Raw genomic sequence first — 16,192 nt, forward strand, 5'->3', positions numbered from 1 at the left:
GCATTAACACATGGGCTGCTAGTGGCTTCCATTTCCCACTTGAGAACATTGCCTTGCTCAAGTCCCCCAAGCCCGCCTCCATGCCGTCCTCTGATCATCTTCCACCCCACCCGCTTTACAGCCGGCTTCTGGAAAGGTGCTGGGTGTCGTCCTCACTTTTTTTACCCCCCACTCCTCCACCCACTGTGCTCTGGGTCCATTAATGTTCCTACAATCATTAACCACTTCCTCGCTGACTAATAAAGAATTATGTATTTATTTATTTGTGTGTGTGTGTGTGTGTGTGTGTGTGTGTGTGCGTGCATGCGCACGCGGTATACATAGGGAAGGGAGGCATATGCATGGATGTGTGGGTGTACTAGACCCTGCACGGATGTATGGAAGTCACAGGTCAGCGTCTTCATCTCTTATTCTCCACCTGAGTTTTCAAGACAGGCTCTCTCTCTGAACCTGGAGCTTGCTGTTTCAGACTGGCTGATCAGCGAACACTGGGATCTGTGCATGCCGCCATGCCCTCCCATGCTGCAGTTACAGATGCATGCTGCCATGCCCTCCCATGCTGCGGTTACAGATGCATGCCGCCATGCCCTCCAGTACTGTAGTTACAGATGCATGCCACTATGCCGGGCTTTCACTTGGGTGCTAATAATCCAAATTCAGGTCCCCATGCTTGTGTGGCAACCATTTTGCCCATGAGCTACCTCCCCAGCCAGCCAGCCACTTCTGAGATCCTCTTTCCCATTACTTTCCCTTAAGACTCTCTCTGTGACCTCTGTAAAACCGTCTGCGACTCTCACATGACCGCCTGTGCTGGCTTATCTTCTCCATGCCTTCATGAAGAAAGGTTCAAAGTATGAACAGAAACCATCGACCTCACTGTATTTTGAGGCCTTGTCAGCAGCTTTCTGATTCAGCTGCTAGGCATCAGCATTTCTGCCCCACCAGGGCACTGCTGTTCTTGCTCAGGAAACTTGACCTTGGCTCTAGACTCCTATCCAGTGAGTCTGTAAGGCAGCCATTGCGAGATAATCACCCCCCCCCCCACCTTCACCTCAGTTGCCTGAGTGGGTTCTGTGGTCTGCAGCTGAGTCCAAACTGATATCCCGGGTAAGCAGAGAAAGAGATGATCAGAAACTGTGGGCAAGCTGGCCAGGAGGGTAAATGAGGGCGAGACAGGAGGATTGGGAAGTCAAGGCAATTCTCAGCTACATAGAGAATTCCATTCTTGCCTGGGCCATATGATGAGTTTGAGGCCAGTCTGGGCTTCATGAGACCCTGTCATAAATGGGGTGAATTGGGGTGGGAGGGGATTCTAGAAACATGGAGGCATAGCTCCGTGTTCTCCAGACCACAGGCAAGTATACTGTTTGGCTTCTGATTTTTTTTTTTTTTAAATCTTTAATTTTCTTGGCAAGATGAAGCAGGCAGCCTCGTTAGGGAGTTTGGTTCAAAGCAAAACAAAATCAAAATAATAAACATTAGGAAGTTAATCACCTAGAAATCTGCCCCCCCCCCTTTAAGAGGGGATTTTAAATGAGTAAAGGAGGTACAGCATGGATACCTAGAATGTTCATCAGATGAGGGGCTGATGAGATGGCTCAGTGGGTAGAGGTACCTGCTGCCAAGCCTGATGATCTGCGCTCCATCCCTGGCCCCACATTGTGGAAGGAGAGACCAGACTCCTGCAAGTTATCCTCTGAGCTGTACATGTGCACAGTGCCATGTGTATGTGCACACACACACAATTTTTAACACAGTATGTACCAAATGAAAGAAATCTGAAATAAATTCCATAAATGACAAGTAGTGTTTTCATAAAAATGGTAATTTATACACTGTTCACATCAATTTCATGCTCCAGGGACCAAAAGGTCAGTCATGTTATATCCTGGTTGGTTTTGTTGACTAGGGACAAGCTCTACTCATTTGGGACGAGGGAAGCTCAACTGAGAAAATGCCTCCGTCAGATCACCTCTAGGCAAGACTGTGGGGTCTTTTCTTGATTGGTGGTTGATGTGGGAGGGCCCCACTCACTATGGGCACTCTTCCACGGCCTCTGCTTCAGTTTCTGCTTCCAGGTTCCTGCCTTAAGTTCCTGCCCTCACTTCTCTCAGTGACGGATTACAGAATGGAAGTGTAAGCAAAATAATTTCCTCCCTTGAGTTGCTTTTGACCACAGTGTTTTCTCGCAGCAGTAGAGACCTAGCGAGGACATAGAGGAAGCATGTACAGTTCTAACACTGGGTGAGAATTCTGAGTCTTTGATCTGAAAAGTTAACCATGGCCTGCCAGCCTTTCTGGAGGGGAGGAGCCAGAAATGAGCTGGGCTTTTAGGAACCACTTGCTTTCTTCTTGTTTAGGATGTCTGTACTGCATCTGCTGTTTCTACTCACAGCTCCCTGAACTTCCTTGAAAATGGGTCCCTCCCACTGAACCCACTGATCCTTGGTGGGACGGTGTCACCAGGGGTTCATATGACCTGAGCTTGCCCCTTCCTCCTCCACAAACACCTTCATGCAGTTCCACACGCAGCCTTCCAACAGTCTTTCTCTTTTTGTTGTTCTTTTCCATATTTCATTGGTGGCTTGTGTCCCCTTTGAGTAAAGAATACAGGCTGAGAACTCCTGGCTTCCTGGGTGGCGAGTAAGGAACTTGGAGGTTGTGACTCCAAGTAGCAAGCAAAGAGCTAGCAAAGAAGCTGAAGTGAAAAGCCGCACTTCTCAGATCTACCAGACAAACGAGGCCACAGAGCAACTGCTGCCTAGAATCGGAGATGGACATGGGAACACAGAGAACCACAGAGCAGGAAGTAGGACGGAGTGTTTGGGTTGTCTTCGAATTTCATTCACCCTACCCGGAAGACATGTCTATTTTTCAACCAAAAGAACCATGAGGCTTACTGAAAAGAGGGGGATACCTACAGTTTGAAGATGCAAAGCGTGCATCAGAATGAGGTTCAGATTTGGTAAGAATGTTGGTATCAGTAGACTCAAAACAGTTGGGCTAAGGATTCCAATGATGGAAACCATCAATATACCAGAAAGGTAAGTAACTACACAGAGCGGGGAATTAAACATTCAGATAGGTGTGGTGTGGCATGCCTGCCCTCAATAGGCATTTAAGGTTATTATTAAGGACTAAATCGTTAGGCTCAAAAAAGCTAATGGTTAGGGATGTAGTTTAGGGGCACAGCACTTTTCCTAGCATGGGGAAAGGTCCCGGCTTTATTCCTAGTGCTTAAAGAGCAAAAAGATTGGAACACAAACACACAGAGAAAACAGTGAACTGAGAAGAAAATGCTAGAAAATATCTGAAGCTGTGGACCGTTTGCAGCATGTCATGTACAGCGGGGATAACAGAAGAGCTAAGAAAGAACACTGGATTCATCATGCGCTCGACATCTGCAGCCTGCAGGGGAAGAAAATCGTTCCCACAGAACTTTCATTATTTTTTCATCACTTGCAAATGATTTTCTCTCCTTTCTGTCTCAGAAATCCACTCTCAGTTTCTGTTCTCCAATTTTTTTTCTTGCAAGGTAAAATAATTCCTTTAAAAATATGTTTAATGTAATGAGATTGTAATGTTTAAAGCTGTAGTACTAGCAAGAAAGAACGCACACCCGCCTGCTCACATAATCTCCTCCTCTCCCACCCAGATCCTCCACAACATAGAAACACCTGTAGGAAATGTCCAGAAGGGTGGGAATCATGTGGATGTTTATCAGTATAAAATATAATTCTCTTCAAGATGTAATTATCGCTTCCACATTATTGCCAGACACAGCGGCTCACACCTATAATCACAGTGCTTGGGCTAAGGCAGGAGGATTGCTATGAGTTTATGCCAGCTTGGGGTAGTAAAACCCCGAGAGGGTTTCTACTCCAACCCTCTTAATTCGGTGGTGGCTGTATTAGAGGGTCTTCACCTCGCTGCAGGTCTGCTCTGATGGCAGTCGATACATGTGAGCCTCAAGTTTCTTCAGGTTCTGATTTTAGTTCACAGAAACATAAAGTACAAGAGGAGACTGGTTATGATGACCCAGTGGGTAAAGGCTCTTGATGCCAGGCCTGACGACCTGAGTCCAATCCCTGGGACCCACATAGCAGAAGGAGAGAAATGACTCCTTCAAGTTGTCCTCTGATCTGCACACATAAACCATGGCATGCACACGGGTGCCTCCCCCCACACACACACTAAAATTAATAGAAATGTACAGAGCAGATGTTTCTGCAGAGGTACAATAAATCAGCTATAGGAAGACTAGACTCATTCAAGTTTCTTTTTATTGTTAGTACTATTTTGATTCTATTCTTTAAGTTTTGTTTTTTTAAAATCTTCATTTTGGTATTTTATTTTGGTCAATCTTGGCTTCTGGAGAAAGGGTCAAATAATAGAGTAACTGCCTAGTTGTTTGGGTCATGTTAGAGTCTTGACTCATCCTTGTGTCGGGTACACTGTATGGGGCACTGTATTGTAATTGTCCACAATCTTGTGTAGGGGCAGAGCGAAGTTCTTTACAACCAGAGAGGAAAACTGTACCCTAAATAGGGAGTAGGGGCATTCTTAAGCTCCATTACCCTCCCACGCCCGCCCCCCACACCACTCTCAGAGACACAGGGTTACCATGCTTATGAGAAGGTTTCTAGAAAGATCTCTTTCAGAACCAGGTAGGACAGGGAAGGGGGCACAGGTGGGGGGGGAGAAGGCCCTAGACCGACTGGATTCCTGTAGGCCCTCCGGATGGCCTGGGAATACACTGTGAGCAGCCAGCAGCCTGTGGGGTGTTTTCCCAGTGGCCAGGAGTGGGACTCCTGCTTGCTTAGGAGGCAGCCTCTAGAGCAGGGTCTAGCCTTCTCTGCTCCAGTCTTCTTTGGACCTGTGGTAGCCAGCTTCTGACTGGAGTTGGGGCTATGCTCCAGGGTTTTCATCTTTTGCAATGAAAACTTCTTACGCTATTATTTCATTGTCTTGTTCCCTAAAACGAGCTGCCTTGGCTGGTTGGCCCTCCACTCCTCAGCTCTAGAATGGGCGAGGAATCTGTTTTACTTCAGAGCAGTGTGGGGAGCCAGTGAATTCCTTCAGTGAGTTTTGTTCAGCACGTCACTGCTATTCAGTTCATTTTAGCCAACACACATTATATTACTTCAGACTCTTAAGAGCGCTTATCACAGCAGGGCGGTGGTGGTGCACCCTTTTCATCCCTGGACTTGGGAGGCAGAGGCAGGTGGATCTCTGTGAGTTTGAGGCCAGCCTGGTCTACAGAGCGAGTTCCAGGACAGACAGACCCCCGTCTGTAACAAATAAATAAATAGGTACGTAGGTAGGTAGGTAGGTAGGTAGGTAGGTAGATAGATAGATAAAAATTTAAAAATAAGAACACTTATCTCACCCAATCCTTGCGTAGGGTGGGAGAGGGCAAAGGTTCTGTACATTCTAGAAACAAGTAAGACTTTGGTGTGCTGGTTGTTTTTTGTCAACTCTACACAAACTAGAACCATCTGGGAAGAGGAAAGTTAACTGAGAAAATGCCTCCTCCAGACTGGCCTGTAGACGTCCTTGAGACGTTATCTTGATGAATGATTGATGTGGTCTGGGCCCCCGTGGGTGAACCACCTCTGGGCAGATGGTCCTGTGTTGTATAAAAATAGCACACTGAGAGAGCCATGGGAGCAAGCCAATAAGCAGCTCTCCTCCATGATCTCTGCATCGGCCTCCGCCCTGACTTCCGTTCATGACAGATTATAAAAAAAAACTCTAATCCAAATAAACCACCCCCCAAGTTGCTTTGGTCATGGTATTTTATCACAGCAATAGAACCCTAACTAGGACAATAAGTGATGTTAAGCTGAAATACAATAGGAAACACACCTGCAATTCTAACAGGCATGTTAAAGGTACAAAGTCAAGTGAGTTCATGTTAGCATATGCTGTATTTGACCCCGTATAACCAAAGTATTACCATTTCAAAGTGGGCCTATGTGCTGGAAGCTCATGGTAGCTGTTCTCTGGGGTCTGTATAGACAGTCCTTTCCATGGTTTGAATATACGCTCAAATGTCACCATTACTTCCTCCTCTACCCACACACCCTTTCGTTGGGCAGTCACCATTTTCTTTCCTACACACCGTTTGTCACTCAGTGAAATTCTTTATTGTTTCTTTCTCTGCTCTAGCTTGCTTTCAGTTGCTGTGATGAACACCATGACCAAAGGCAATGTGAGGAGGAGAGGGCTTATTTCAGTGTCCAGCTTATAGTCCATCATGCAGGGAACTCAGAGCAGGAACCTGGAGGCAGGAACTGAAGCCAAGGCCATGGAGAAGTGCTGCTTACCAGATTGCTCAGCTTGCTTTATTACACAACCCAGGCCCACCTGCCAGGATGGCCCCACCCATAGTGGGCTGGACCCTCCCACATGGATCATTAACCAAAAAAATGCCCTCATAGACTTGTCTACAGGCCAGTTTGATGAAGCATTTTCTCAGTTGAAGTTCTTTCTTCCCAGATGACCCTGACTTGTGTCAAGTTGCCAAAAAAAGGTCTAACCAATACTCTCCCATTGGAACCTAAACTCTGAGACTGTGATATGGGCCTTTAACATACATCACTGTCCCTGGTGCCTTGTTGTGATGGTTATATGATATATATCATATGAACAGATGAGCGAATGGTTAACTTGGTAGTCCTCATTGGAAGAAACAGTTTGACATGATAGAGTCTTAGCTTCCAAGAAAAAACCCTCTAACCAGGGGAAAGCCTACTGCCCCAGAAACAGCCAAAATCACAGCTTTCTCTACATGCTTCCAAATGAACGAAGTAAGTCGTTTTCTGGCAGTGAACAAAATTAGAGGCATTTGAGTTTGCATGTTTCCTGAGAAGGGTAATGTAAAAGAGCAAAGCCAGGTCTTCACAGACCCTCAAATGAAGCTTCTGGTTGACACAAAAGCTGAATTACTGGCAGTGATGCAGTATTGTTTACTGAAAGCAAGGTAAGTTCCCAGATGGCCCAAAATAGACAAGCTCAACAGCATGTCTACTTGTTCTGCACATAAAACAGCCCAATACCAATCAAGAAGGCATCTTAGCATCATGGAATAATACTATAATTGAACAACCCCAAGGAAGCCAGTGCTCACAGGGACCCAAAGACAGGCTTCTATAAATTTGATGATTAATCCTAGGCAATAACGAATGACTAAGCTCCTATCCTCACGCCAAAGCTTATTAGCTTAACTCTCCCAGCCGTGATGACAGAGCTGTGAGATGTTCCTTAAGAACCATTTATTTGCTGTATGGATTGTCTGGAACTTGTGCCAACTCAAAGATTTCTTTTAAGAGTCTGGCATGGTGGCACAAGTCCATAAACCTAGCATTTGGGAAGTGAAGAAATGTGCATCAGAAGTTCAAGGTCATCCTCAGCTAAATAGTGTGTTTATGGCCAGCCTGGGAAGCACAAGCCCCTGTCTCAAAAACAAACAAAAGGAACAGAAAAAAAATATTTAAAAAGCTTAGTGTTGGATATGACGTTTAACAGTAATCAATGCTGAATTGGACAGAGTCCAAGAAGACTCAATTTACTACACATGGGTTAACTCACTGACAAGAGAGAACAGGCTGGCACAGTGGCTCATGTCTATAATCCCAGCACTTGGATGACTGTGGTAGGAGAATCACTGTGAGTCTGAGTTTGTAGTCTGAGCAAGGCACAGATCAGCCTGGGCTAGAGTGAGTCCCTGCTAGCTAAAGACAAAAAGAGAGAGTGTGAGAGCAGATGAGTTAAGTGTGTGGGAATATGGTGTGTGTGTATTCAGTTGAGACCATTTAATAATACTACACTCTCGATAAAGTTAAATATTTGGTCTATGAGTCAGTGACAATATTATTAAACCTGGGCAAGCAACATGATTAAGGCAATGAATATTTGTGGCACCAGTTCTGATGGATTCACTCAGCTGTAAAATATGAATAGAGGGCTGGGCATGGTGGCACACGCCTTTGATCCCAGCACTCCAGAGGCAGAAGCAGGTCGATCTCTGTGAGTTCAAAGCCAGACTGGTTTACAGAGTGAGTTCCAGGACAACTGTCTCAAAAACAAAACAAAACGCCGGGCGGTGGCGGCGCACGCCTTTAATCCCAGCACTTGGGAGGCAGAGGCAGGCCGATCTCTGTGAGTTCGAGGCCAGCCTGGGCTACCAAGTGAGTTCCAGGAAAGGCACAAAACTACACAGAGAAACCCTGTCTCGAAAAACCAAAAAGAAAAACAAACAAACAAACAAAAAAAAAAAAACCAAATAAGTAGGATAGAAGTTTCCAGCCTTGGTTGCACTGTAGCATGACCCAGGGAGCCCTGGGGCTACTGGTTCCCAGGCTTGGCCCTCAGAGAGTCTAACTCACCCCATCTCTCAGAGCTTTGGAACCCGAAGTTTAAAAAGTCCCCTTGGTGACTTCACTCACCAGCCAGGTCTGGGAACCTCTGAAGAAGACTCTTCCAGTGTCTTCCTAGTTACCAGAGTTCAAAGTCACCCAAATTCCAAAGAAGCTCAGTGTCCAGGGCCCTCCTGTTCTTCCTCCTCCTCCTTTCTCCATCTTCTTTGGAAGTACTGGGGTTCGAACCCAGGGCCTCACATATGCTAGCCAAATACTCTGCCACTGAACAAGATTCTCAGCCTTGTATATTTTTTTAAGTTCCCTAATTATAAAGGATTCAGTTTCCATAAAACTTAAACCTGCCTCTAACCAGAAACTGTACTAAACTTAGAAAAGTATAGCCACAGGGTAAATCCAGCTTTCTGCCTGCTGTTGTATGGCCCACAATCCAAGAATAGCTTTGACATATTTAAATGGTTGAAAAAATCAAAAGAAGACTACTACTTTATGGCATGTGAAGTTTACATTTTGGTGTCCATAAATAAAGTCGTGTGGGCTCCACACATTCACGTATGTCTTTTCTGTGGTTGGTGTAGGGCCACAGTGGCAGGATTGAATAGCCGCAATGGAGATGGTATGATGTGTGAAGGTTGAAATACTTACTATCTGGCCTTTTACAGAAAAGGTTCGTGAGCCTCTGACCCATAAAATCAAATCATAACATAGACACAACAGAAAAAAAATGTTTTGAAAGGATTGCTTTATTTAACAATAGTAAAAAAGCCTGACAGAAGAATTATTTAACACAACTTATAAACACTGCCTAGTACAGAAGTGAGAAATTTAGTTTATGAGCATTAAGTTTAGGTACAAACATCGAAGACTTAATGGAACTGTAGCAGTGTATTGAGCACCAGGTGGACTGAGTCATGTCTAGTCCGTAGATTGGAAGCCACGAAGGTTAGTAAACTAATTCAGGATTGGCATAAGTAAAAATCCTCCAAAGTGGAATTATAGGGAAAATCTTGGAGAATGGTTGCAAAAGACATATGCAATTAGATTCACCACTAACCATAAAATAGTATTTCTCCGAACTAGGGAAAATATAATGAAGTGTTGCTAAGGCTACATATCAAAGTTTCACTCTGAGGGTGGGTTAGTAAACCAGTCAGAACAGGTCTATAAGCAACATTAAAAACATGGTAACATGAATGATTGGCTGTATGGGGCAAGAATTGTGACAGGTCATCGAATTTGGGCAACCAGACAGATTAAAAAATATTGATTTAGCTGTCACTCTTTACAGAAATATGACAAGATTGTTTGCAGAGCGGCAAGGGCCACGGTGAAGGCCGGGGCCTCTGAAAAGCTCAAGGTGGAAAGTTGACAGAGGCAGGCAACGTGGCAGCTGGAGAGTGTGACTGCTGACCGGGCAGTTTCTCCATAGGGCAGACAGCAGGTGGAGAGTTGGACCAAAGGACAAGCCAAGTAGGAAGATCAGCCATCGGGGCCACGACTGGGTTAGGAGGTCAAAGATAAAAGCGGAAGCTTTGTTATGCAGCTGACTTAGCAGAGCTCATATTTGGACTGGCCAAAATCAATGGCAGCCCTTCACGACTCCAGGGCCTGGTCCTTTGTGAAGGTTCACATAGTCTGCTGTCACAGCTGGCTGTTTGGCAGGGATCTGATCTGTCCTTTGGGCAAGCATAGTTCCTATGTTCCTAGATCACCTGGGAATACCCCAGTTAGAGTCCAGCATTCCCACTTTCCTTCCTTTCTCCCTCCCTCCTCCCTTCCCTCCTTTTCCTGTTCATGCCTTCTTGTGATGCTAGAGCTCAAACCCAGGGCCTTGTGCACTCCAGGGAAGTACTCTGTCACTGAACTACACCTCCAGCCCCAACTCTCTCACCTCCACAGTAGAAGAGACTTAGGAGCTGGGGGCTAAGAGAAGCATACACCGAGCGAGCGATGTAGAAGGCAGATGGGAAGCAGGGTGGCAAGTGGTGTTCCGAGCAGCTGCTCTGGGTCAGGCACTTTGCACGCGTTATTTGGTTATCTCCACTTTCCTTCAAAGTAATCACTGAGCCCATTTAATTGTGGAGATTATGTAAGCTCCATATTCACAGCCAGCAACCGGGAGATGGTGAGCTACAGAATTTCAACGTGCAGATGCTAAGGTGTGAATGCAAGCCTGTCTGTCTGTCTGTGTCTGTCTTTCCAACTCACCATGCAGCTCCAGGAGTGCTCCCCTAGCAGAAAAATAGCCACCCGAGAAGCACAGCATAACAACTATGCTCTCCTGGTCTCAAGGGCCACCAAAATAAAGCTTACCAGAGCTACAAAGTAAAACTGAACTAAGACCCTTCACAGATCAACAGTAGTCTCTAAGGCAGGAGCCCACTTTCTTAAAACGGCCTTTCTAATTTTGAATCTAGGAGCCGTCCACCATTCGGTGGCTCTGAGACTTTGCAGAATTAAGCCCCCAGGTTAGCTGCCAACGCCGTCTCTTCCTGTGTGGACACAGTTTTGCTGTCCTGGCTGCTCCAGACAGCGTCCAGTCCCGGCAGTTCAGCATCTTTCACCGCAGTCCAATTAGGAAAGTGGTTGCTGTTCTCAGCCCTCCCTCCCCGGGGGTTTCTTTTCCCGGGCCATTAGAGTAATGAGTCACGTGACCTCCCCTTAGGTGATGGGCAGGGGCAAAAACAGCTAGTGGATCTTCGTTGTCACAAGCACTTTGAAAACAGCGCCCCCCAACCCCCCCCCCGAGGATGGGGGCGGAGGGGTACACGCTGCATTTGGAAATCCAGTAAATCAACTGGCCAGCTTGTAGATATTTCTGTTTCCTTCACAACTTTAATCTTCCCCCCACACCCCCACCCCTCGGAGTTTAAAATGGCTACTCCTTTCCGGAGTCACAGACCACTCAGAAGAACTACCGGACGAAATTGCAGTCAGTAATGCCACCTTAAACAATCCTGTCAGCTCCACATTTAGGTTTCCCTTATAAACCGAGGCCTAATCTCAGATTAAACAAAGCACATGGCAGCTAAGTAGCCGATGTCTTCACGACCTCGGTGTCTTCACGAGCTGGCTTTAGCGCAGACAAGCAGCCAGGCTTTCCTAATTTGCAGTTCAGGAAGTCGCCTTCCAACCTAGCAGAGGGGAAAGGAAGACTTATTTCATCTGAACAACCGTTCTGTAATTATAGGATTTGGGTTTTGAGTCACTTCACTTAATCTTTACATGACCCAGAATTCAACTTGAAAAATTAAAAGAACAACAATTTCGATTCTATTTATGAAAATTAACGTCTTAGCTGGAGTTAGTAAAGATGCGGTGAAGGGAACATACACCGTTAGGCAGTCACACACCCTTATCCCAGTGCTGGGAAAAGCTTGAGTTATTTGCTGTTACCCTTATAAGAAGTAATACATGCATTTCTAAACTTGTACAGGAGCACATTATACCCAGAAGGTGAGCCATGGCGGAGAAACATAGTAGGATTCCACCCATGGAGTAACCCCAGAAGCTTATCAGATTTAAATAAAAGATTGATGATGATTCTGAGTTTAAAATTTAATGTCCAAGCTACCTATTAAATTTTACATGACAAGGCTGTGGGCTCTGCTGTAAATCAGTAAAATTGATTATGCTCTCACGTCTCTTATGAGATGAAAATTATGTAGACTTTACTGTGCTTTCTTTGAGACGGGCATCTTTGTTTCTTCCATTCATTATCATTTCTCAAATTTTATTTATGAGAAAATTCTATGAGCAATTAACATGCATGATACTTCATACATGCCACATTAAAATCCTCTGTTGCTAATCATCTTTTTTTTTTTTTTTCTATAAATTTCTGATAACCACTGGATTTGCTGAAACAAAGCAGTGTGGTAACTGGATATACTCAGAGTCCTGGAAACAGCTCTCGACTTTTAATTATGTTGAAATGTATCCTCTCCCTGAGAAGGGAGCGCCAGGCAGCTGGACACGGCCGTGAAGAAACAGTGCACAGTAATCACAGCTATGCGCCTTCCTTGTAAATAAATGTTTAGTGTCTGTTGATCCAACACCTTAGTTACCGGGCCAGCCTTTCCCCAGAGGCAGGTTACAATGCCCAGGAGCCCTCTCTGGTGAAGCCCATTTCTCAGATGAGTTAGCAGCTGTGGAGAAGGTAAATGACCTATTTTTAAGTTTCTAGTGACAGGGAGACTGAGGCTCCTGAAATGCCACCCAGAGGCCATGGTTGGCGACATTTATTTCCCCCTACATTCTGTCATTAGTGTCCCCACTCCCCTGGGGTGGGAGGGACACAGATAACTCTGAATAACACAAAAGTAAATACTGTATACCCACGTCACCAAATTGTTTCCATAAATGTACGAGATAGAATTTTCAGGAGTAGACTGTTAGGAAGTATGGTGTATTTATAGTCAAGTAATAAAACATACCACTGCAAGAAATAAAGCCTCAAACATGACCACATAAAACCTTGCGAAATAAAGAATTTTAATTGACTCATTAACTCACAATTAGAACTTAACAGAGATAAATTATAAAATCATTATGAAATAATTTAATACCTTATTTTCTTTGTGTTGGAAGAGGTATATTTTAGTCAAGAGAAAATTCTGTGTCTAATTTCTAAATTTCTAACTGTATTAGTTTTTTTGTTGCTGTTTGTGGGAGGTTTTTTGTTTTGTTTTTGTTTTTGTTTTTTTTCAGTTCCTGGAATTAAACTTGTAGTGAGGTCTGCCCTCTGCCACTGAGAGACATTTCATAGACCCCCTGGCCCAACACGTTTTAGTCTAAGACAGGGTATCATTAAGTGGCCCAGGCTGGCCCTCAATTTTCTATATAACCCCTGTTATTGGGAAGGAGTGTGCATCCTCCTGCTTCGGTTTCAGAGTATCTGAGATTATAGGCATACATTATCACACCCAAACTGAATTCATGTTGTAGGTACACCAAGTTATCTAGAAAGGACATTTTAAAGAACATTAATCTTACATACAAATGGATGGATAAAGAACATAGAACATATATACAGAACAGAATTGTATTCAGTCCTAAAGAAAAGTGAAATCACCCTATTTGTAGGAAGATAATGCAGCTGGAGATCACTTACGTTAAGAGAAATCAGCCAGACTCAAGCATATGGCACGTTTTCTTTCATATGCAAAACCTAGGTGTGTGTGTGTGTGTGTGTGTGTGTGTGTAAGATGAAACTAGACGGGATCATGGGAAGGGAGGATTGGATCTTAGGGCTATTGGAAGGAATGAGACCATCAAAAGAGAGGTAGGCATAGGCAACTAAGTATGTATGAAAACGCCAGTGAAGCCCATCGCTTTGTGTGCTAGCTTTAAAATTTACTTAAAGGGAATATACAAGAAGCCATAACTCATAATATTTATTTTCTAATTTCAAATGTAAGATTTGATTCTTTCCCCAAGTCACTCATACTGGTGGTCCCTCTTCCATAAAATCCAATACCTAGAAAACGCAGCCTCTAGGCTACCTGTTTAAATTTTATAGAATTTTAATGATATATGAAATGTAAACACTTGTTTTGGGATCAAATATTACAAAGATACATAATGGAAAATTATTAACCTCCCCCCTCATAGTCCCATACCCCCGACCCCAGAAACTTAACATCTACATAAATATACTATCGGTCTTCCATAAGCAAAATGCTTTATTATAAAGGTTCTGTTTTATTAAGTGAAAATCAAATCACCCACATTATTCTGTTATTATTGGTCAGGACTCTTGGCTCAAGCAACAGAAATGGGTTCACGTACCCAAGAAGGCTTAGAGCACAGCTGAATCTGGAGACTTAACGCAGCACCTGACTTGATCCTCTCTGTTCTGCTCTACATTGGCCCATTCTTAGGCAAATCCCCCTCTTGGTTCATTTTTTTGTTTTAATTCCCATAGAGGGAAAGGCGGACTGGAATTCCTTTTAGTAGGATTGACATAATTTCTAAGATTTTGTACTTAGTGACTCTAGCTGAATCAAATGCCTTGGTCAGAGAAATGCTCAGACTGGCAAGACCAGGACTTCCCTGGTCGATAAAACCAGACACTCACCAGAAGGGTTAGCAAAGCCTGACCTAACAGAAGAACGTGGTTGTGTGCACTGTGTCATGTTTCTTTCATTTAACACAGTATGTCACGGACGGTCGTCCATATAAAGCAGTCAATGTAAATGTAATGTTAGTTATGGCAGAATAAAACCCTACTCCCTGTAACTCTCTGTAAATAGCCACAAATACATCATTTCATTACTGATGGATATTCAGTTGTTTTTCCCTCACTGTCTGCAGAGTTTTATACTACAAATATTACTGTAAGAAACAATTATGGTGTGTGTAGTGGTTTGAACAAGGAAAGCCCCCAAAGGTTCATAGATTTGAATGCTTGGTCACCAAGGAGCGGCACTATTAGGAGGTGTGGCCTTGTTGGAGTAGGCATGACCCTGTTGGAGGAAATATGTCACTAGGGCTTGGGCTTTGGGGATTCAAATGCTCAAGCCAGGCCTGGTGTCTTTCTTTCTCCCTGCTGCCTGCTGATCTGGATGTAGAGCTCTCAACTACCTCTCCAGCACCAGGTCTGCCTGCATGCCGCCCTGCCTCCCACCATGACAACAATGGACTAAATCTCTGAAACTGTTAATATGCCAGCCCAATTAAATGCTTTCTTTTATGAGTTGTTGTGGTCATGGTGTCTCTTCACAGCAATAGAACATTGACTATGACAGTGTGGTCTAGGTTCAGGTGTGCCCAACCTTTTGACATCGTGACACAAAAACACCTCATAACATTTTCAGTAAGTTTGTGATTCTGCCTTAGACTACATTCAGAGCTATCTATCCCTTAGTACACACTGCTCACAGGCCATGGGTTGGATATGCCCGGTAGTCTGATATTCATCTCTGTAACAGATATCCCAAAAGTGAGGGTGAAAGATCAAAGCACAGACATTTTACACTCAGTAGTTTTGCTTTGGTTATATTTCAAACCTGCTGCACTCCCATCAAGTATGAAATGAGAATGTAGGTTTCCTCATATTTTTAAAATGCTGTGTGTTGGTACAAACTCATCGATGTTCACAAATCTCTATGGTGAATAATAGCACACCCATAAAGCAAAAAAAATGAGTAATGTGCACTCATACATGAAAACTATTTCAAATTTCTGTTTAAAAAAACTCTTAAAAATTAGAAAGTTAAAATTACAGTGAAAGAGATTATTTGCATTTTTATTTTATATTTGTCTTTCCTTTTTATGAACAGTTTCTGATTTTTTTTTCACCAATTGAATTTTTTATTTATGAGCTGAGAGATGCCTCAGTAGGTAAAGGTGCTTGCTGCTAAGTCTGACGACCTGAGTTCAGTTCCTGGGATCCACATGGTAGGAGAGAACCAGCTCTAGCAAGTTTTCCTCTGACCTCCACATTCATGCAGCCCCCCACACTCACGCCACACAAATAAAAACAAATTTTTAAAACTTTTTACTTAAGAATAATCTTGGGCATCATGAAATTTGCAGGCAAATGGATGGAACTAGAAAAAAAGTCATCCCGAGTGAGGTAAGCCAAACCCAGAAAGACAAACATGGTATGTACTCACTTATAAGTAGATACTAGATGTAAAGCAAAGGATAATCAGGATATAATCCATAGCCCTAGAGAAACTAGGTAACAAGGAGGCCCCTAAAAGGTGCTCATGGATTGCCCTGGGAAGGGGAAATAGATGAGATCTCCTGGGTAAACTGGGGGAGGGGTGGGGGCAGGGGATGGGGGATGAAAACATGAGGGATCA

Source organism: Peromyscus leucopus, chromosome 7 (assembly GCF_004664715.2).
Source record: "Peromyscus leucopus breed LL Stock chromosome 7, UCI_PerLeu_2.1, whole genome shotgun sequence".
NCBI lineage: Eukaryota > Metazoa > Chordata > Mammalia > Rodentia > Cricetidae > Peromyscus > Peromyscus leucopus.